Source organism: Ursus americanus, chromosome 29, assembly GCF_024610735.1.
Source record: "Ursus americanus isolate L20-20 chromosome 29, mUrsAme1.1.p, whole genome shotgun sequence".
Classification (NCBI taxonomy): Eukaryota; Metazoa; Chordata; class Mammalia; order Carnivora; family Ursidae; genus Ursus; species Ursus americanus.
Window position 1 is genome coordinate 22,924,680 of NC_142155.1, and position 25,204 is coordinate 22,949,883.

Genomic DNA, 25,204 nt, shown 5'->3' on the forward strand with positions numbered 1-25,204 from the left:
TTTTACCACTTAAGAATTCTGCTCCATTAGAGATTTCAGACCTCTGAAAATCAGCAGTATCATATGAACTAACTGGGAGGGCAGCTCATAGACCAGCCTAAAATTCTTCAATGGTTCTATAAAGTATACAAAGTGAAGTATGGTAGAACAAGCTAAAATAAATTATTAAGTAATGAGGGATATCTAGGATGAAAACTAAGATACCTTCAAAATAAGAAGTCAATTAAATGCTATACCTCTTTATGAATTAAAGTAAAAGCCATCCTTAACCTTGGAGGTTACAACTAATTCCATATCTTTAGACTGATAAAAATTTTACTAAAATATATAGTCCTATAAGCGTCATTTCTAACATCATTCATTTTTTTTTTAATTTAGAATACTTACAACTTTCATTTCTCTAGTGCCAAGTATGACACCATCACACTGATAGAGAAGTATGATGGCCTGAGGAGGAGAGGTAATCCATATTTTTGATGACTAATTTATGATAGAGCTCTTTCCCTGCCATATATGGCTTTGGTATTTAATATTGTCCAAAAAATAAGTGTCTAAAAACACCTACATAAAGAACTACACATAAGTTAAGTATTTGTGAAACTGAGGTTAATATTCTAGAACTCGGTATGTTTGCCCAGGCCAAACTAGAGAAATAAAAGAGAGCTAATAGAATCACAGTACCTAGGATATCTTTGGCAGTGACTGAAATCTCAAGGATATTTCTGGAGATAGAATGTGACTCGTTTATAAACAGAGTAAAGAGGAGAAGCATCAATGGCTTCCTCCTGCTCAGCAATATCATAACTCTAACACCATTTACTCCGTGGGTTAGGGAACAATCAGCTTTTTTTTTTTTTTTAATTACTAAATACACCTCCCAAGTATGTACTCCTACATTTGGAACGTAACAGTTGGAAAAAAATATACACCATTTGTCTCACCTACTGTGGGATAAACTCAGTCACAGTCATTTATCACTTGATACTGTAAGCCTCCGTGGACCACTGGAGTCAATGTTTGAAAACTTTTAAAGTATCCCTTCTCAAATAATAAAGCTGTGTCTTTACAAATTTTTTTGAGTTTCTGAAGAAGAGTAAAATGGCATAATATGGTCGGAGGGAGTTAAGATGGCAGAGGAGTAGGGGACCCCTTTTTCAGCCAGTCCCGAGTCGAGCTGGATAGGTACCAGACCAGCCTAAACCACGGAATCAGCCTGAGACACAGGAAGATACATCTGGATCTCTACAAATGAATATCTCCAGTGCTGAGTATTGAGGTACAAAGTGGGGAGCCGTGAAACCGCGCACAGATATCGGAAGATAAATGGAAGGCGGAGGGAGCTACCGCGTTTGGGTGCCGGGAAGCGGTAGCCACCTACACGGGGGAGCGGGCGGGCGGACAAACGGAAGGGTTAGCAGACTGAGACCGTGAGACGGGAGTGCGTGCCATGAGGCATCTCGCGGAACTCCAGAATCCCGGTGTGCTCACTGGATTCAGACTGAGACCGGGAGCTCCGGGAGCGTGAGGAGGCGGCTGGCGGCATTGGAAACACAAAGGACAGAGATGCGCCAGCCCTGGAAGTGAGGGCTGGGACGCCGGGTGTGGGGCGCACATCCCCAGACGCTGCAGGGTTGAGCAGCACCAACAGTAACAGAGTTAAAGTGGCCAGAACATCAGTGGAGAACGGTCCGCAATCCCTCTGTTCTGAGACAGAGGCTGAGATTCGGCCACTGCTGCTCTGACTCTCAGAAGAGGTACAGCAAACCGCCAGGGAAAGCCGCCAAAACAAAAGCCAGGAAATACCGGCTCACAGTGTGCCCGTGCCCATCCCCATCTCCCCTCGCAGGGGACACGGAGACTCTACCCAAACAGGGTTGCCTGAGTATCCGCGCGGCAGGCCCCTACCCCAGAACACAGAAGGCAGGCTGAAAAATCAAGAAGCCCACAACCGGGGCACCTGGGTGGCGCAGTCATAGAGCGCCTGTCTTCGGCTTAGGGCGTGATCCCGGCGTTCTGGAAAGGAGTCCCTCATCGGGCTCCTCCGCTGGAAGCCTGCTTCTTCCTCTCCCACTCTCCTGCTTGTGTTCCCTCTCTCGCTGGTTGGCTCTCTGCCACATAAATAAACAAATAAAATCTTTAAAGAAGAAGCCCACATCGCTAAGATCCCTATAAAACAAGGGGCAGGGCCTGGGACCCAGTCAATAATTTGGGCTCGGGACAACCCCGCAACCTGTCCTCATCAGAATGACAAGAAGGAGAAGCCCCCCCCCCCCAGCAAAGAAAAGACAGTGAGTCTGTGGCCTCTGCCACAGAAATAATGGATATGGATGTAACCAAATTATCAGAAATGGAATTCAGAGTAACGATGCTCAAAATGATGAGTAGCATTGAAAAAAGTATGAACGAAAATGTTACTGAGAATATAGAATCCGTAAGGACAGAAATGAGAGCGAATCTGACAGAAATTAAAAATTCTATGAGCCAAATGCAGGCAAAACTAGAGGCTCTGACGGCCAGGGTCACCGAAGCAGAGGAACGTATTAGTGAATTGGAGGATGGGTTAATAGAGGAAAAAACGAAAATAGAAGCTGGTCTTAAAAAAATCCACGCCCACAAATGTAGGTTACGGGAGATTACTGACTCAATGAAACGATTCAATGTCAGAATCATCGGCATCCCCAAGGGGGTGGAGAAAAACAGAAGTCTAGAAGAGATATTTGAACAAATTGTAGCTGAAAACTTCCCTAATCTAGAGAGGGAAACAAACATTCATGTCCAAGAGGCAGAGAGGACCCCTCCCAAGCTCAACCACGACAAACCTACGCCACGTCACGTCATAGTGCATTTCACAAATATTAGATCCAAGGATACAGTATTGAAAGCGGCCAGCAAAGAAATTTCTCACGTACCAAGGCAAAGGCATCAGAATTACGTCAGACCTGCCTACACAGACCTGGAATAAGAGAACGGGTGGGGGGGGGGCATTTTTAAAGTTCTTTCAGAGAAAAACATGCAGCCAAGGATCCTTTATCAAGCAAGGCTGTCATTCAGAATTGATGGAGAAATAAAGACCTTCCAGAATCGCCAGTCATTAACCAATTTTGTAACCACGAAACCAGCCCTACAGGAGATATTAAGGGGGGTTCTATAAAGGTAAAAAGACCCCAAGAGTGATACAGAACAGAAAGTCACAACCTATACAAACAAAGACTTTACTGGCAACATGGCATCATTAAAATTCTCTCTCTCAGTTCTTAGTATCAATGTAAATGGTTTAAACGCTCCCATAAACACCACAGGGTTGCAGATTGGATAAAAAGAAATGACCCATCCATTTGCCGTCTACACGAGACTCATTTCAAACCCAAAGATACATTCAGACTGAGAGTAAGGGGATGGAGTACCATCTTTCATGCAAATGGACCTCAAAAGAAAGCTGGGGTAACAATTTTCATGTCAGATAGATTGGATTTTAAACTAGAGACTATAGTTAGAGACGCAGAAGGGCACTATATTATTCTTAAAGGAAGTATTCAACAAGTGGATATGACAATTATAAATATATATGCCCCCAACCGGGGAGCAGCAAGATACACAAGCCAACTCTTAACCAGAATAAAGAGACATATAGATAAAAATACATTAATAGTAGGGGACCTCAACACTCCACTATCAGAAATAGACAGAACACCCTGGCAAAAATAAGCAAAGAATCAAAGGCTTTGAATGCCATACTCGACGAGTTGGACCTCATAGATATATATAGAACACTACACCCCAGAACCAAAGAATACTCATTCTATTCTAATGCCCATGGAACATTCTTAAGAATAGACCATGTTCTGGGACACAAAACAGGTCTCAACCGATACCAAAAGATTGAAATTATCCCCTGCATATTCTCAGACCACAACGCTCTGCAATTGGAACTCAACCACAAGGAAAAATTTGGAAGAAACTCAAACACTTGGAGACTAAGAACCATCCCGCTAAGGAATAACTCGATAAACCAGGAAATCAAAAATCAATTTAAACAATTTATGGAGACCAACGAGAATGAAAACACAACGGTCCAAAACCTATGGGATACTGCAACGGCAGTCCTAAGGGGGGAAATACATAGCCATCCAAGCCACACTCAAAAGAATAGAAAAATCTAAAATGCAGTTTTTATATTCTCACCTCAAGAAGCTGGAACAGCAAGAGGGATAGGCCTAATCCACTCACGAGGAAGCAGTTGACCAAGATGAGAGCAGAAATCAATGAATTAGAAACCAGAAATACAGTAGAGCAAATCAACAGGACTAGAAGCTGGTTCTTTGAGAGAATCAATAAAATTGACAGACCACTGGCAAGACTTATCCAAGAGAAAAGAGAAAGGACCCAAATTATTAAAATTATGAATGAAAAAGGAGAGGTCACAACCAACAACAATGAAATTGGAAGGATTATTAGAAACTATTATCAACAGCTATATGCCAAAAAACTAAGCAATCTGGAAGAGATGGAGGCCTTCCTGGAAACCTATAAACTACCAAGACTGAAACAGGAAGAAATTGATTTCTTAAACAGGCCAATTAATTATGAAGAGATTGAGTCAGTGATAAACAACCTTCCAAATAACAAACTCCAGGCCCGGATGGTTTTCCTGGGGAATTCTACCAAACATTCAAAGAAGAAATAATACCTATTCTCCTAAAGCTATTTCAAAAACTACAAACAGAAGGAAAGCTACCAAACTCATTCTATGAGGCCAATATTACCTTGATCCCCAATCCAGGCAAAGACCCCATCAAAAAGGAGAATTATAGAACGATTTCCCTAATGAATATGGACGCCAAAATCCTCAACAAGATCCTTGCTAATAGAATCCAACAGTACATTAAAAGGATTATCCATCATGACCAAGTGGGATTCATCCCTGGGATGCAGGGGTGGTACAACATTCACAAATCGATCAGCGTGATACATCATATCAACAAGAAAAGACTCAGGAACTGTATGATCCTCTCAATTGATGCAGAAAAGCATTTGACAAAATACAGCATCCTTTCCTGATTAAAACCCTTCAGAGTGTAGGAATAGAGGGTACATTTCTTAATCCCATAAAAGCTATCTATGAAAAGCCTACAGAAAATATTATTCTCAACAGGGAAAAGCTGGAAGCCTTTCCCTTAAGATCAGGAACACGACAAGGATGCCCACTCTCGCCACTATTATTCAACATAGTACTAGAAGTCCTTGCAACAGCAACCAGACAACAAAAAGGGATCAAATGTATCCAATTCGGCAGAGAAGAAGTCAAAATGTTTCTCTTCGCAGATGACATGATACTCTATATGGAAAACCCAAAAGAATCCACTCCCAAACTATTAGAAGTTATAGAGCAATTCAGTAATGCAGCGGGATACAAAATCAATGCTCGGAAATCAGTTGCACTTCTATACACGAATAACAAGACTGAAGAAAGAGAAATTAGGGAATCCATCCCATTTACAATAGCACCAAAAACCATATGTTACCTTGGAATTAAATTAACCAGAGACGTAAAGGACCTATATTCTAGAAACTATAAATTACTCTTGAAATACATTGAGGAAGACATAAAAAGATGGAAAAATATTCCATGCTCATGGATTGGAAGAATTAACATAGTTAAAATGTCCATACTACCCAGAGCAATCTACACTTTCAATGCTATCCCAATCAAAATACTGAGGACATTTTTCAAAGAACTGGAACAAATAGCCCTTAAATTTGTATGGAAACAGAAAAGGCCCCGAATCTCCAAGGAACTGTTGAAAAGGAAAAACAAAGCTGGGGGCATCACAATGCCAGATTTTGAGCTGTACTACAAAGCTGTGATCACAAAGACAGCATGGTACTGGCACAAAAACAGACACATAGACCAATGGAACAGAATAGAGAACCCAGAAATGGACCCTCGGCTCTTTGGGCAACTAATCTTTGATAAAGCAGGAAAAAACATCCGGTGGAAAAAAGTCTCTTCAATAAATGGTGCTGGGAAAACTAGACAGCTACATGCAAAAGAATGAAACTTGACCACTCTCTCACACCATACACAAAAATAAACTCCAAATGGATGAAAGACCTCGATGTGAGACAGGAATCCATCAAAATTCTAGAGGAGAACATAGGCAACAACCTCTAGGACATCGGCCAAAGCAACTTTTTAATGACACATCCCCAAAGGCAAGAGAAACAAAAGATAAAATGAACTTATGGGACTTCATCAAGATAAAAAGCTTCTGCACAGCCAAGAAAACAGTCAAAAAAACTAAGAGGCAGCCCACGGAATGGGAGAATATATTTGCAAATGACACTACAGATAAAAGACTGGTATCCAAGATCTACAAAGAACTTCTCAAACTCAATACGGGAGAAACAAATAAACAAATCATAAAAGGGGCAGAAGATATGAACAGACACTTTTCCAATGAAGACATACAAATGGCTAACAGACTCATGAAAAAATGTTCAGAATCATTAGCCATCAGGGAAATTCAAATCAAAACCACACTGAGATACCACCTTACGCCAGTTAGAATGGCAAAAATAGACAAGGCAAGAAACAACAATTGTTGGAGAGGACGTGGAGAAAGGGGATCCCTCCTACATTGTTGGTGGGAATGCAAGTTGGTGCAGCCACTCTGGAAAACAGTGTGGAGGTCCCTTAAAAAGTTAAATATTGAGCTACCCTATGATCCAGCCATTGCACTACTGGGTGTTTACCCCAAAGATACAGACGCAGTGAAGAGAAGGGCCATATACACCCCAATGTTCATAGCAGCAATGTCCACGATAGCTAAATCGTGGAAGGAGCCGAGATGCCCTGCAACAGATGACTGGATTAAGAAGTTGTGGTTCATATATACAATGGAATATTACTTAGCTATCAGAAAGAACGAGTTCTCAACATTTGCTGCAACATGGACGGCACTGGAGGAGATAATGCTAAGTGAAATAAGTCAAGCATTGAAAGACAACTATCATATGATTTCTCTCATCTATGGAACATAAGAACTAGGATGATCGGTAGGGGAAGAAACGGATAAAGAAAGGGGGGTAATCAGAAGAGGGAATGAAACATGAGAGACTATGGACTCTGAGAAACAAACTGAGGGCCTCAGAGGGGAGGAGGGTGGGAGAATGGGATAGACTGGTGATGGGTAGTAAGGAGGGCACATATTGCATGCTGCACTGGGTGTTATACGCAACTAATGAATCATCGAACTTTATATCAAAAACCAGGGATGTACTGTATGGTGACTAACATAAAAATCATTAAAAAAAAAAAGACATAATATGTATAAAGCAAATACAGCAGCTTTTACCAGACAGTTTTTATTTTCTGCTTTCTAATTGTCTTCAGTCTTGTTATAACCATGGAGACCAAGTATCCTTGTCTTAATGAAATTTAATATTTACTATTTCCAGAAGTTTCCTGAGTATCTTATATACATTATATTTATTCTTACAATAACCCTTTTGAGTAGTATTCTTATCCCCATTTTGTATTTTTTAAGAGACTGAGGCCCTAAATCACACAGCAAGTATAAGGAGGGCTGGGTATTTGAATCCAGGCTGTTTGCACTACACTGTTAATATACTGTCTCGTTGGTATAAAGGAAGCAATTTCCATTTTTATCAGCCTAGTGCAATTTTCTTAGTTGTATATATGAAAGTCTTAGAAAAAACTTTAAAATTTCATTCCTATACTATATAAATTATAACCAAGAATCTCCAGTATTACTGTTTTCTAAAGTACCACACCCAGTTCTTGCTCTTGGTGATAGTCCCTACCTGTGCCTACCAACTTTGACCCTTCCCATTATAATCAACAACTCTTTGGCAGTTATAGCTTCTCCCACCAGTAGAGAAAGGACAAATGATCCTTTTAGGTCTCCTTTCCTTTATCAGCCTCTCCTGGCCGCTAACAGAAAGGAAGCACTGTGTTGGAAACATCATGTGGGCTCCAGCAATAAGTTATAGATCTATGTAAGTCGTTTCTCTCCAACCATTGAATTTCTTTGCCTAACTTATGTCAAACACTGCCTCTTCATAGCAGTCATCATGAATCAGGGCTTGGTATAATTGCACATCAGTTAAAACGGCAAGCTGTTAAGCCTCTTGAGAGCTGTCCATGACTATGCTTTAATGTGCCTTCCTGATGGATCCAAAAAACATAAATGAAGCATAGTTCAAGTATGTGCTCTTGTCCCCTGGACAAAGTATCTCTAAAATTGAAGTCCACTTCATCTCTTCTACCTTCTGTCAGTACTCTAGCAACTTGTACAACTCCTTGCTTATCCTATTATTCTTCCACATCACAATCCCTCCGAACTACTTTAATATGGTGCCTGAAGTCTTGACTTTGTTGGCTATATCATCCTGAAACAATAGCATACTGGGTTGATAACTTAATTTCTGATTTATTCCCCAAACCCAAATGAATAGAAACACCTCATGCCCCCTATTTTTTCCACCCAATTCCAAGTTTTCAAGGAATAAACCTCACTATTGGATAGTACTAATACATTGCAGAAACACTATGGAAGAGACAAAACCTGGGTGCCTACGGCATGGGAGATTTATTATAAAAGTATTCAAGAATATTCATAGGTTTCTTTAGCTGTGTTACTATTCTGGGTTTGCCTCCCAGTTTTTATGAGTTAAGATGTGCACTGGACTATTCAGAGTGAGATCAAGTGGCCTGTTTTCTCTGTGTCTATTCAGTCATTTTATTTCCTAAGAAGGATCATTTTGACACCATTCAATATGGAGCATATTATTAAGTAGAATTTCATTTTGGCTACCATAGGAGGAATTATCCTTTTTCAAGAGTAGATGCCAGTGGCCATCTTTGAATGAGGTAGTATAATCCTGATCCCATCATTTGTGGCTGGGCCAGCAGGGTAACTTTCCTGCAACACAGGTTGCATAATCTTCAACAGTTTATTTTTAAAATTAAAAAAAAAAATTAGAAGGATAGTGATTTTCAGATGCTCTTTAGACTTTTTTTTTTTTTTTTTAAGATTTTATTTATTTGAGAGAGAGCAAGAGCTCACAGGCACACACTAGCGGGGGTTGAGGGGAGAGGGAGAGGAAGAAGTAGACTCCCCACTGAGCAGGGAGCCCAACAAAGATCTTGATCCCAAGAGGCCCACCTGGGCTTGATCCCACAGCCCTGGCATCATAACCTAGCCGAAGGTGGATGCTTAACCAACTGAATCACCCAGGTGCCTCTAGGCTTTATTTCTGAACCAATTCAAAGCACCAAATGCAGTCATTTAGAGAACACGTTTCATGCCAGTCAACATACTACATGTGTTGCATATTTAATCAGCATCGAGGTAGTACTGTCCAAATTTTACAGATGAAGAATCACGCTCAGGAAGTGGCTTCCCCAGTATTAGGCCACAGAGAAGCCTATCTATACTGACTGAATTACCTGGCTTTGAATAGCTTGAAGGAAGACAATGAAAGGTTAGAAGAAAGCCATTTAAATTTGGTTGCCTTTCACCTCAGGCGCATGTAAAAAAAATAATAAATAAACCAAGGAGACAGTAAAATATTAATTTGGTTTTCAATGTTTATGGCTAATATTTTCCAAGCTGTCTTTAATTATTAAGTAAAATAAAGTGAGTGTGAGATATGCTTAAACTTCAGGTAATAGACTTCATCCTAACAGAGCTCTCCTTAGAGCCTCAGCCTCTTAAACACATTCTGTAGCTGAGCTTGTTTTAGAGGATTTTTATTATTTAGGTAGTTATTTTTAGATGATTTTTAAATGCTGCTCTTCCCATTTACCAAACTAGAAGGAAACTAACTCTATTGTGACTACTGCACACCAGGCATGAGGTCAGGTGCTTTCTGCACACGAGGTCCCTGAATTTATTAATAGTCTTACATTTCTCATAGTTGAAATAAGTACTTCCCTGCTGATTAAAGAAATAGGTTACAATGACATATATCTTATGAAACTTCCTTAATATATACATTTAAGTATCACATTATATCATTTACCTGAGAACTTGAAGCCATCTCTGAAATCTCTCCAAGTTTATAAACTATCGTTTTCCAAAAGTGATTACTGGTGTTTGTCGTTGTCCCCAAGAGTACATGTAGTTTTCCCTGATTATACATGCTCTAAATGGAACATTACAAACTAACCTGGGTAATGATTTTGATCTATATTCTGATGTTGTGTACATGCCCTTCATTTTTAATTTGTATTCAGATATTCACATCAGGAGGCAAGAGTCTAATTGACTGTTCTGAAGACAGAGTGCCTACTGCATCAAAATAATTGGAAATTTGCGACTCAGCCTTGTATACGTAATGCATTTTTCCCTAGTTAAGATTTCTTTTGAATTTGTGGTTGTGCAGTCAAAATGCAAACATTTTGAAAATTACTAAACTGGCAGTTTATTATTATGGGCACTCTGCAGTTCATAAGCATATGCATTTAAAACACCACGAGAGTCAAGTATTAGGGACTTGCTTTATGGTATCAGGCTAACCTTTATGCAAGATTTACATTTTTCTTTGTTAGGTAAATGCTGATGACCTGTGTTTGAATTCTCTGCCTGTAGGCCTTTTAACCTCACACTCAAGCTCTTTAAGCCTCTTTTCTAATCCAGAAAATCCCATAATAATAAAGAGTATTTTTGTGGAGATTATGAGATAACAGATGTGAAAGTACTGAACCCCAGATAGGCTTGTTTGGTAAAGGTTTCCATGTTTTGTTTCTGCAAAGCATTAATCTGTCTAAATGCTATACAAGGTATGTAAACCACCAAGATCAAGGGAACTTCGAGTTCATGAAAAAAATTATATCCTAACCATTTTCTTTTCACTATGTGGAAAAATGTTGGATTTCAAGGTAAAGAAGGATCCCGGTAACCAAGCAGCAAGATACAAGTGTTACTCTGCTTTCTCTTTAATTACTTAATCAAGTATTGAAGCCTCTAAGGGGTGGAAGGACTTTTCATCTGCCACTTAGGACACTCTCCCCTTCCTGTTGTTCCCCAATCCTTGTCTCCAATCCACTGTCTCCCTCGCAGTCCAAGTTTTATACCTGCAACATGCCATGTTGGTGCCCCCACACTTCAGCAATATTATTGCATTTGCCTTGAATCATATATTCTCATATTACCTAATTCCTCTACCTTCCATCTCAACCTAGATAATATCTGCCCTAGCAGGTCTTACCTGAACAACATGCCCTCCCCAAACAAAATAAACTTACAATTCAATCTTTGACTCTGTCATCACTGGGGAGAATAGATGCTCGGTGAAGAGGAGCACATGTGAACTCGCTGACTAAATCCATCTCCATGTCACTATTGACTATTATCTATTATCTGTTATCAGCAAAGGGAATGTGCTGAGTCAGCAACCCAATTTGAAGATTTCTAAGGATTAACTGATGTGATATTACAAGCTCCTCTTTGTATTCTGGAGTCTAACCCAACTGTCAAGTCAATGGGCACAAAGAAGTTCAGAGTAACAAAGAGAGAAGTTGGGCAAAATAGTTTGGTCTACATTATGAATTTATCTAGGCCTGATCATGAGCTTGAGTGAAAAAGACGATGGCATGAGTAGCTGCAAAGAATAATGGGCTACTGGCATTTCTGTACCTGGAACCGTCTAGAGCAGTTCCCATCACAATTCCGGTGTGTTATTTTGTACCAGCCCTTGACAGTGACTCTAGAATAAGCTCAGGAAATTCTGTTTGAACAATTTAAAGCCTTTCTCTATAAGTCTAATAATAAGAAACAAATACAATGATAATTTTTAAAAATATTGGATAGTATAATTATAATTAAATATTTTAATCATATCAAAAGTAAATACTAACTTGAAAAACACATGTAATAACATCCCATATTTATTCATACTAAGAAGCACCCAAAAAAGGGCAGCTTCTTTATTTTCACTTAACAGATGTGATTTTCACCTGAGCCCCACCTCCTGGGGTACTGGGAATGGGCATATTGTCAAGGCAAAGCAAATAATAGTAAATTTATTTCACTATAACATTTGGTCCATTATAATAAATTGAAAGTATTTTAAACTTATGTATTCTTTTTTAGGTCATTCAATTCTCTCAGCTCTACCTTTTACCCTGCCCCTCTGCAAATTTGTGGACTCCTCAGGCTAGACCCGCAATGACTATAAAAGCCACCAGGCTTACACATCAAAGTCCCTCCCTTGCACAGGTGCCTTCCAGGCCTCTGGAATCTATTCACAAGGTAATTAATTTTGTGAAATGTGCAATATTAATACATATTAACCACAACTGATAAAGAAACTAGCTGTTTGCACCCTGCTTTTTTCTCTGTCGGGGATCCCCTCTTATTTAGTAGGCTGTCATGGCTGTGGGAAGTTTTGGAATCAGCCTATGGGGACATCTAACTGAAAATACAGATAGCCTAAATTTCGAGTAAAACTTTTCCTAGTTTGCAGTCATTTCTGTGTAAATTAAATTACTGCCACCAGTCTTGAAAGCCTTCTAGGAATAATGTAGTCAGTTTAAAGAGTATTTAAGGAGACTTGAAATGTCCTGAAATTTTAAAGTGCATGTATGACAGAAGCTTGACAGAGAACTTCTCAAATGTAACAGCAGTGGTAAAAACCTATATGGCATTACTAATTATAAGTTGTGAAGCCAAAGGAACTTTCCTTAAATGGATACTATTTTTTAAGAAATTAATTTTAAATTGTTAATTTTTTAAGATCCAATTTCTATTAACCATGCCAGAGGACAGAGTTATTTTTCTCATCTCTGTGGAGGGGTGCTAAAAGTGCCTACGAGGAAGCAATTAAAGTATAAGCAGTCGACAATGTAGGGATGAAATATTTTACAAAGGTGAGTCAGGTAAGTAATTGATAGAGTTATATCCTGTTCCTCCTATAGTTTTTTAGAGTATTTGATAGATTTTGAAAATTTGTTTTTGTTAAGTCTTTTTCATTCTCAGTATACATGTTCATTTTCATTCCCTAAGTTTTTACTTCTAATTTTTTTTTTTTGGAAAGTTCCAAAAATCATTTACGTTTCAGGCCACACAAAGCCTGAATCCTTCCTTGGTTGTGGTTAATGTGAACTTATAGTTCCAGCTAAGAAAGACCCCTTCGAATGTCTATGGGGTCTTTCTGAGCTGGAGGGCTCCTGGTATGAATTAGTGTGAATGGCCCTACCTGTCTCTGGGGGAAACCTTCTGGCTCCATGAGAAGAGTTCAACTCCAACACTATGGCCACGTTGTTCTCTTTACTGCAACCCCAATCCTCTCCGGCTCTCCCAGCCATCTCTATGTCCCCTCACATCTATCAAGACGGTATGCAGCTGCTTTGGAGTTCCCTTTCCAACCTGCACACCAGCCATGGGAGATTAAGAGCAATGCTTCAGATTCTCTGAGGTAGTGGTATTAGTGAGAGGCCACGAAGTTTCTGCACAGAGGTGGAAGGGTCTCCGAACAGGGACTTCTCCTGGAGGTCGTGGCTCCCTATAGAAAACTCAGAGAAGTGTGCTTCCCAAATCACCTTTTAAAAAAAATCTATAGGGGCGCCTGGGTGGCGCAGTCGTTAAGCGTCTACCTTCGGCTCAGGGCATGATCCCGGCGTTCCGGGATCGAGTCCCACATCGGCTCTGCCGCTGGGAGCCTGCTTCTTCCTCTCCCACTCCCCCCTGCTGTGTTCCCTCTCTCGCTGGCTGTCTCTTTGTCAAATAAATAAATAAAATCTTTAAAAAAAATCTATAGGTTTCTAGAGATCACTATCTCATAATTTAGTCCAAATAGTGTTAATTTCAAACTTCAACCTAGTTTTCATTTCTTCCATTCATGTAGACCATGATTTTATTTTCTCTCTGTAACCTTCCTTATATAAAATGCCATATTTTAAGTCTGTGTGTCATTTACTAGAGGAGAAGTCACATTTATACACCACGGAATCCAAGCCGGTTTTCTTGCTGTAGTTTTGAAAATCCTATTTTGGGTGTCTGAAGTTGAATATGAATTATTTCTTTCTCTTTTCCTTTTTGCTTCAATAAATCCTAATCTACCCCCAACCCACCAGCCACGAAAAATAATGGATCTCCTGCTGATTAAGGAATAGGTCATGTACACAGGGAAATAAAGGAACAAACAGGTATTACTTGATTTGTTCAGTCTTTCCTTTCCCCTCACTTGAGTAGATGAAAAATAAGAAAAAATAATTTCAGAAATAACATTTCAGAGATGATTAGAAATTAAAATGGGAAAGGAGAAAACCTAACAAAGTATAAACACGAAACTTTCTTCCACTTAAGCACACATTCTATTTGAGGGGCTTTCCATGGATTCACCCCTTTCATGAGGGACAAACAGGGAAGAGCATGGAGTTAGCCCGACCAGGGCAAGTGAGTTAGGACTGGCAGCCAGTGACAGAGCTGTGATGCTGAGATCCTACTCCTGGGACAGCACAGAAGGTGCTCCTCAAGGCTGGGACTGTTTTTAACAGTGACAAGACAAAGAATAGAATGAACATCCATTTAGATGACTTATTCACATTTGTATCTTTTCCCTTCAGTAACTGGAGGAAATCTATGCAATTTGAATTTTTAATTTCATAATTGCTAATAGCTTTTCTGATAGACATGGCATAATCCTCCCACTGAATTTCATTTCTTCTTCCTTATATTTGGCCAACACTACCACACAGCAGGAGAAACACATTTATGATAAATAAATATGTCACACTTAAGTAAAGTGTAATACCAATAAATTCTGTAGTTGAAATACGAACTCGACCCTTAAAATGTTGAAAGGGTGCTTTTCCTGTCTACTGTCCCTCAGTTTCAATTTTCTATCAATCATCCTATAGTGATCTTAAAACATTTAATGCTTCCATCACATCTCCTTTTCCCAGTGTTTTCCAGTAATATTCCTAATCTGCTTAGGTCATAATATATTTTTTAAACTTATTTATTTAAGAAATCTCTATACCCAACATGGGGCTTGAACTCATGACCCTGAGACAAAGAATTGCATGCTTTTCTGAGCTAGCCAGGAGCCCCAAGATCATAACATTTTAAACAGCTCCACTTATTTAAATTGGAAGAGACTGAGGCTCTAAAAGGGATAAATATATCTTCTGAAAACTGATATGAAGACAGACGAAACTGCCACATGACTACTAGTCCTCACTTTTATATCACACGATAGCCTCCTTCTGCATTTGGCTATAGACAACTGCACCATCTCCATTTTACATGAGGCTGGCTTGGTAGAGTCATAGAACTTTTGGTCTTGAGAGATACCTAGTGAAAATTCTGTTTAATGTCTGTATTTTTTCAAATGAAGAAACCAAAATCCATAGAAGTTAAATAACCTACTCAAAATCACACACCTACATGAGGACTGGTCCAAGACGCTCATGTCAGATCAGTTGAAATACGGACTAAAAAATATAATGTAGGATAAAGGAAAAACCTTGTATTTGTTCTTGGATAAAGAAAATATTTTAACTTAAGGGCATTTTGATTTTGTATAGTACATAGAGAAAATATACTACTTTGTACAGTTTTCATATATTAAAATATGTTCAGGAAAAATCACCTTTAAAAAGGGTCTCAAATTGCAGATGAACAGAAGAGTAAATTTTAAATGTAACAAAAACTAAAATTTTATTTAAAAAGTAGAAAGAGAAATTAGTACTTTTTAAATCTCTAAAGTAGGACTTTCTAATTCTAAAATCAATTGATAAAACAATGAAGAAAAAATAAATTTGACCATGAAAAATATAAAACACCTTTCAGTAAAACATATACAAACAAGATAGCAAAGCGACAATAAAACAAAATAATTGCCAATCACAAAGAGAATTTAAAAAATCATACAAGCCTGGAAAATATATTTGTAAAACGATTACTGATAGTTACTATCTTTAATATTTATAAAGAAAAAAAAATGCTAAGACTCTGTCCTGCATTGAATTATGTCCCTCTAAAAAAATATGTTGGAACGCTAACTCCTATATTAGCTCAGAATATGACTATTTGGACATGGGGTCTTTATAGAGGTAATCAAGTTAAAACAAGAGCATTAGGGTGTGTCCTAATCCAATACTATTGGTGCCCTTATAAAAAGGGGAAATTTGGACACAGAGGCAGATATGCTTACAAGCAGAAGGTGTTCTGAACATGCAGTGACGCATCAGGGTGATACTTCTACAAGCCAAGGAACACCAAAGATCGCCAGCAAACCACTGGAAGCTAGAAGGGAGGCATGGAACAGATTCTCCCTCACAGTCTTCAGAAGGAACCAACCTTTCAACAACTTAATCTTGGACTTCAAACTTTCAGAACTGTGAGTGAATAATTTCTGCTGTTCAAACCATCTAGTCTATGATACTTTTTTGGGGCAGTAAACAGACACAAACCCCAAATCGCAAATGGGCAAGGAACACAAGCAGATAAATTTTAAAAGTAGCCCATACAAACAGTTATAAAAGTCTTTAAATGATTAAAATTTGCTAATAATTTTTAAATGCATATTTAAGTAACGCAATTTAATTTTTTCATAAAATAAATTAGCAATTAAAATGCTAATATTGAATGCTCTTGGATATATACAAGGGAATAGTTTTTCATTATGAATCAAGAGACCAAAAAAAAAAAAATCTTACTTCTTGACTGGGTATTTTCCATTTCTCTAAATACCCCTTTAAGGAAATAGGCAAACAAAGGTCAATGAAGACCCATGTCAACACCAAGATACTTTGGAGATTTGGTGTCTAAAAGTCATCGGTGACCCAGAGCTAACCGATGTCTTTTTGCCAAAGGAACTGTTCTGAGCTCCTCAGTCCAGAAGAAAGCCCAAGTACCCTACCTGCATGTTAACAGGGGGGAAAACCAGGGCAGTGAGGTGAATATTTTCACATGGTTGCTGAAAACCTCGAGCTACAGTGAAATACTACGTAGCAGGGGTTGACAAACCACAGCCCACAGGCCAAATCCAGCCCAATGCCTGCCTTCCTAAGAAGTTTCATTGCAAGGAACATGCACACATACACACCTGAGTCAAAGAGCGTTTGTGAAGCTTCATGTTAACAGGCAATATTAGAACAAGACTGCTCATTTACATACCAAACTGGTTGAATTTCCAAGGGCCATAAACTCTACCCTTGGGGATTTGCTGTTCTACCAGGTAGAAATTATCTGCATCTCTATGGGATAAAAATCTTGAAGTTCACCTGTAATTTCACTAAGCTGCAGGCCTGGAATCAACAGCAAGCAGTGAACTGAACTAAATGCATCCCCATTAGTACCTGTACGATAAAACTGCATAATGAAAAGAAATACATTTTTAAAAAGGAAAAACATTATATTGTGTACCGAACATTTCAAAAGTTAGTTTTAATTATATTCTCAAAAAATAGTTCATAAAATAGTGAAGAGATATGACTGCTAGTATTATTCCTTTTAAATAAACTAATGATCTCATGTAATTTTAGTAACAAGAGTCTTATGTGCTTGTTGTATTACACTAAAACTCTTGAGATTATTTTGAGTTACAAAAATGTATTATGAATTATTAATTTCTATTCAACAGAACTCATTTACACATCAGGTCTTTTAGATAACTCAATTATAACTCAAATTGAAATGTCATCTATATAATTTCTGAATTAACTATATTAAAAATAGAACCATTAATATGTGTATAATATTCTTCTGCTGTTAAATACATATATTGTATATAGTTTATTTGTACATATATAGCTGTATAATTTTTAAAACTATATGTAGTTTTAAGCCTATAGTTTTTTTTTTTAAAAGAAGATGGGCCAGACTTTTTAAATGTTTAAGTTTATATACTCAATAGCACCAAGTAGAAAGTGTATTTTTTTTAACAACCCAAAGTAGCCATAGAATACTTTCAAAATAATCTTAGAAACATTCATGTGTTTCACTGAAGGCTACAAGAACTTTCTCGGATTAAAAAAAAAAAAAGTTAGAATCTTCTGTTTTCCAAAGAGTATCTATGTGAACATTTATCTGGCTCTACTACAATTGCATTCACCCATAATGCTAATTTTATGTAACTAGATCAGGGTAATATATGCATTGCCTGTCCCTTACGCACTTAAATATCAAGTATGAGTCACAGGTAGAGATCCAGCAACAAGCCAAAAACTTTATTTCAAAGAAACTCACTGGACTATGTGTTGAAAACATTTAAAACTTCTAAATATTAACTACTTTATTTAAATGCAACCAAATAATAGTTGAGTTACTTCTCTGAGCCTAGTATGTTGCTGGATGCTTTAGGAGACACATAAAAGTCAGACTTTAAGAGCTTTCGGTTTCCCATACTGAAAAATCCCCATATCCTGAAAGAGGTGGTAATTGCAATGTCTTCTCTGTGTATCACCCGAAAATTTGTGTTTGTTTCTTCGTTGGTTCATGATCTGAGACAGCCCTACTGATATGCCAGGACTACTGCATCATCAAGGCTGACACTGAAAAGAAAGAATAATGCACATTCACCCATTTAACAAATAATTACAGTGTGCCTATGAGGTGCCAGACACACTGAGAAGCAATTGAAGCCAATCCCATTCAGACCTTTATTTCAAGATGCTGGCTATGATACTGGAGATAAAAATCCATTAATGTGAAACAATTTGGAAAGTATTAAAGAGAGTACATGAGAAACTATGGACTCTGGGAAACAAACTGAGGACTTCAGAGGAGAGGGGGGTGGGGGAATGGGATAGGCCGGTGATGGGTATTAAGGAGGGCACGTACTACATGGTGCACTGGGTGTTATATGCAAGTAATGAGTCATGGAACTTTACATCAAAATCTAGGGATGTACTGTATGGTGACTAACATAATATAATAAAAAATTATTAAAAAAATAAATAAAATAAAATAGAGTACATAACCAAGCACGTTTTGTAATGTGGTGCTAAAACACACAGCAATCCTTGACATCTTTTTTTTCCATTCCATATCTGACCCATCAAGAAATCCTGCATGTTCTTCCTTCAAAACATTCCAAATCCACATGCCTCTCATGACCTCCCTTGTCTGAGCCACCACCATCTCTAACCTGGACATAGTAGTTAAGTACCTATACTGTCACCTGGCTTCTCTCTTTGCCTTTCCATGCCTATTTTCAGTACAGCTATGGGAGTGGTCTGCTTAAAATTTAAATTAGGTCATACAACTCCCCTGATAAAAATCTGCCAACAACCTCCCACTTCATTCACAATAAAAGCCAACATCTGTACATGGCCTACAAAACCTACAAAACCCTACCTAGCCTAAATGAAAAGAGAAGCAAAAAGAACCACAGTGAGAAGTCTGAATTTCATTCTAACTGCAATGGGTGCTTTACATGTTTAATTCACAAGGTATGAATGGTGTTCCTGAAAGAGCACTTTACTGTGTGGAAAAAGGATTGTGGTAGAGTGTATTGGGTATTTTCAGACACTCCTTATTCGCTTCCTTCCTAGTCTATCCTTGGAGGTTTATCTTTACAGACAGTATCAATCAGACTCTCTGGCCTTTTGGATTCCCTTTAGATTTGGCCAACTGAAGAGTGCAGAGGGTAGAAGGAGAGAGAAATTGAGGCAGCTTTTCTCTGAAACAACATACCTGCTGAGCGGAGGTTTGCAACCCCCAGTTCTTTCCCAAAGACCTCAGCTGCGGGGGGGGGGAGGGACACCTCCTACAGTAATTGCTCACACTAGGTTCAAGAAACCACTCCCTTGCCTTGCTCAGTATGACCTTGGTCTAGCCCAAACATGTTTTTCCATCCCTTGTTCATTCCTTAACTATATTCATATCTCGTTACAGGCAGGTTGTGTGTAACATACAGGTTGTGTGTAACACAGACCCTGACAGCAGTTGACAATGAATGAAGGAACAACTACGGCAGTCCAGAAGAGAGGTGGCTTGGACTAGCATCCTGTCTGTAGACATAAAGATATTTAGGAGATATATTTTGAAAGTAGATTTGGAGGCTGTTAGAGCTGGACTGTCACTAGGAAATGAGAAAAAGCAATAAATAAGAACTCCTATGTTTGTCCTCAAACTTCCAGATGGATTGTGGAGTCAGGTAAACAGAGAAAAAAACCAGGATAGTGGAGAACAGTAAGGAGGGGGAAAATATCCGAAGCTTCTTTTTGAAAAGTGGAAGTGAAGTTGTCTCATTGGCGTTGAATTTGATTAGCAGACGGATGCCAGGGAGACACTAGGGCTTCATAAAAGTGTGGAAGTTGTGTGCATTGAGGTAGTGTTTAACTGGATAAGGCGGTAACCTTAGAAGAAAGAATGGAATTAAGTGAAAAACCTGTCCAAGGCATAGCACTTCCAAAGATGGAAAACTCAAACACTCAGAAATTGGATAGAGAAGAAGAAATCAGCAAAGATGAATGAGAAATTTGCAATGTAGTGTGTGTGTGTGTGTGTGTGTGTGTGTGTGTGTGTGTGTAGGGGGACTGGGGTGGGAGGACAGAGTCAAAGTGTAGTGTTCCAAAAACAGGACGGGCATGAGAGTGATTGCATTGAAAAGAATTTTAGTTTAAGCATGGGGTGGCATAGAAGTAAATCTGAACAAAGACTTTTCATTAGGATCCGGTCTAGCTCATTCAAGGTCTGCCCTGAGAATAAAGAGTAGATTATCACCTAGTAATAAAATGTTCCTTTGTCTGTATGAACTTATTTATGTTTGAAAGCTGAGGATATATTTTTCTTGGCACTGTTTAGGTAGACTGCTCCTCACTGGTAGGATTCAGGTGATCAGAGGCTTTCCCCAGTCACTACATGCCTACTTCTAATTATCCATTACCCCCTCATCTTAACTGAATTATGTAGCAAATTATGCTTTACAAGCAGAACCACCACCACCACAAAATTTCAATGAATGCACTGTCAGCCAAAATCCTACTTACAAAATTTTGAGGATATCTAAAAATATTTATTATTTCTTCCATTGAGTAACTTTAAAAGTGACTATTCCAAATTTGAATTTATAAAATAAAACTATACTAGTTATACAGCCTCTTTCATTGATGGGTTTCATGAATATTTTGATTAGAAAAAGAGTTCCATCACAATAAGGTATTTAGATCATTTTGGAAAAAGTAGCACATTTATTCTTCAAGAAGTCCTTTCTTATTGAAATTGTATTAAATTATTCCAAATATTTTTCCATATTAATAGTTCCATTGCCTCTCTGGGTATAAATAATACATGTAATAATAAACAAACAAACAAATAATAAATAAATATCAGTCTTATGATAAAATCTAACTGTATCACCAATAAAAACCTGGTAAAAACTAAAAAGATTTGCATTTCAGAATACATTTTTAATTTTAAACTGGATTTATTATCAATATACCAGATTTTCTTTCTAGTTATCCTATTTTTCAGATGAAATTTTTTAAATGATATTCCTGTAAGTATTGTAAATAAGAACACAAAATATGTACAATGTGTTAGCTAGTTCTTTTTTCCATCCTGTATTTTAAGACTTTTTGATGTGCCAACTGCCTCAGTCTTTAAAAGAATCAAACAAAATTAGGATGCAAACTAACTGATTAAGATTTTTTATTTAATATGAAAATGAATGCTTTGAGCCAAGACATGGACAGATGGCTAATGTAGTAATTAATGAAAACATGGTTTTTTTTTTTTACATTTAGATAAATAACATCCAAAAATAAACCCTTTTTATTTAAAGATACCCGCATCTCTCAAACTTTCTTCCCAGTTTTAAAACTGTATTTAAATAAACCACAACATAAACATTAAAAATGGATGTCTCCAACCGGGATCTAGGTTATTATATTCAAAATAGGACACTGAAATAGAACAAAATAACTTTTAGAAGAACACAAAAACAAGAGATTTAACGACCAGCTTTACCTACTCCTGGGAAAGTTAAATTTTGCTTATGTTACTTGATGAGTCAAATGAATGGGCCACTGCTTCTTTCTAGTTCAAGGAGAATTTTTCTGAGAAAGGAGGTTTTGTTTTGTCGTTTGTTTGTTTGTTTGGCAAACCTACTGTGGAAATGAGAAATGTAAGGAGAGTTTAAATTAGTAAGATGTGATTATATTAGAATAAATACCTCCTTAAAAGATCCAGGCTTGATGGATTATATACCTTAATTTTAATAAAATGTCAAATTTCCACTGTATGGATTCAGTTCCTCTATGGGGGAAAAGTAATTGATATTACTTGATATAAACTGTGTGGATAACTATTATAGTAACTTATTTTTGAATAATTCATCCACTTGTACACAAGGTTAGAGAAATTTTCCAATGTGTTATCACTTTAGTGACAGAGCCTGGAAATGACGAATACTTGGTATCAATATTTTACTTATTTATTTTTGTAATCTAAATGTAACTTTATTTTTGTCTTCTACCATGTATTTAAAATCTATTCAGTGAAGAAGAGTTTTCTCTGTTAGAGGAAAAAACCCTGGCAGGATCTCTGAGTTTCCCAGTAACTTGGAGGGAATAGAAAATCCTATGGTCACTTTATGTTGTAAACAATCTTGACTCAAGTTACACTGTCAAGACTAAGACGTTGAACAATATTTCAATCTGTATTCAGAGAATGGACTCTTCCCAACATCCCAGCTAGGACCGGTAGAAGGCAGGCTGCCTGCCTTCAGGGGAGAACTGTGGAAGGGACTATACTTGCCCTCCTTTTTCTCTTCTAATTTTTTTTTTGACACATCATTATTTATAGAAACATGACCAGAATACAAAAAATTTTCTTATGCCCTTCACTCAGGTTAAACAAATGCTAAAATGCATATTTTATCATATCTGTTTTATTCTACTTCGTCTCTATATAATATTCTCCTGAACGATTTGAGAATAACTAGCAGCCAAAATCCTTCTTTATTCTTAAATGTCTCAGTGTCTATTTCCTAAAACACAGGCTGTTTACCTATAACTTCAGTATTATTTTTGAAATCAGGATAAAATTATCGATACAACACTATGACTTACTCTGCAGACCTTCTTCAGGTTTTGTTAATTATCCCAGTAACATCCTTTATAGCAAAAGAAACTCCCAGGTCACACATTCCGCTTGGTTGTCATGTTTCTTTAGTCTACATTCATCTGAAACAGTGTCTCAGACATTCAGTGTGTTTCAAGACACGGGCCAGTAATTTTGTAGAATGTATTTCCATTTGAGTTTGTCTGAGGTTTCCTCAGGAGTCAGGTCTTTGGCAGGTGTCCCACATAAGGGATCTTATGCTCTCAATGCGTTCTATCAAGAGTCACATAGTTTTGATTTGTCCCATTTCCGCAGCTGTTAACTTTGGTCATGTGGTTAAAGTGGTGTTTGGCAGGTGTGTTCTCTATAATGGTACTACTTTTCCTTTTGTAACACTCAAGTATTTTGTGGGAAGATAATCTGAGATTATGTATATATCCGTTACTACACACACTTTCAACCTTGTTTTACCATCCATTGATGAGTCTTCCCTGAATAAATTATTATGATGTTTGCAAAATGGTGATTCTTTAAATCTCATTATTTCTGTCCTACCCTTTGGCACTGTTATTTGGCACTCTACTGTAAGAAAAGGTTTTTGTTTTCCTTTCTCCCTTCCTCGCCTTCTTCCTCCCTCTCCCCCTTCCTGTGTGGGCTCATGGATCCTTGATTTATTTCATTAGTATCATTATTTATTCTGGTGCTCTTATCTTAGGTGTGGCAAGTGTGAGTCCCCTGAAACTAGCTCCAGAATCCTTTTGACATTTCTTCATCATTCTTTTAATATTTTGTTACATTCTGGCAAATTAAAATATTCCAGGCTCATGGTGAACTTTCTGCTATCCAGCACTAGAATCCATCATTTCTCCCAAGAGACCTAGTCTTTTTTCTTAATGGAAGAGATGTTTAGAAACCAAGGTCTGGGATCTAGGTGAGATCTGTTCATTCCTTCTTCAATGTCATTGTTTCTAGATCCTCTCAGCAGAGCATCTCGGAAATACAAATATGCAAGATGCAAATGCACAGTCTTATCTATTTCTGTATTTGTCTATTTAAAAAACATGAGATTCCGTTATCTCCAGTTTTAACCCACCACCACAGAGGGTTCATTCTATTCCCCCCTTTCCATATCCATAAATTATTTTGCCAACAGTGAGAAACCTCTCTCTTACTATCCACAATATACCTAGTTATTTGCTCAATCCTAAAATATACAAAAAATAGTTCCAGAATTTTAACCCATGCTTCCAGGAAAAAAAAAAAAAAAAAGAAGTCTACCAAGTGGAGTTCAATATTTATCCAGAGTTCTCTTGTGTCTTTAACCTGGGAGTATATGATCCAAATACTATGTCTAAATTTCCCAAAGATTACTTCTTTTTTCCCCTCATCAGTGTGATTATGCTGTTCGTTTATTAATACAGCTCAGTTCACTTATTTCTGTTTGTATTCCAATTTGGGATTTTTCCCTATTCTTGTTGACTTATTGTCACTTGTTGATTATGTGAAACATAAACATGGTTCCAAATATCAGAGCTGTACAAAAGGTATACTACCGGGAATGGCCAGCAATCCCTGCACCGACGGATGAAAAGATTACTCCAAACTTTGCCGTTAAAGAGAGGAGAAGAGCAATGGGATCAATGCTCAGAGACGAAGACCCTTTGCTCTTCTTTGCTTTTATTGGTCCTTCAAGATAATCACAAATGCTTATCACTGTTTCTCAAGCACAGTATGTTGACTTACTGAAAACTGGGAGGATCTGTTCTTGGGAAAGATACGGTATATGCTAATTTGGGAGTGTTCTACGAGTTCTGCTACTCAGAGCCTAAGGAACAATGCCTCCATCTCTTAGATCCCAAAGCGCCTGTTTGGGCTAGGAGAGCTTCGGGAAGGCAACTGCCCACAGCATTCCAACCACAGAGTAGTCAAGCAGGCCTCAGCATTCCAAAGGCCTACACCCTTCTCTAAAACCTTCATTTTAGCAAGCCAGGTATTAATGGCTGATTTTATCCTCTATGTTAAGCTCAACAGTATGCTCAGGAGAGGTCTTTCTTCCCGGTTCCTGTCTTTTCCATCCTGTCCCTCAACCATCTCCTATAGGTAACCACTCTCATTACTCTCCGCTTTATTCTCCTTGTACTTTATTTAGCACGTATTAGTCA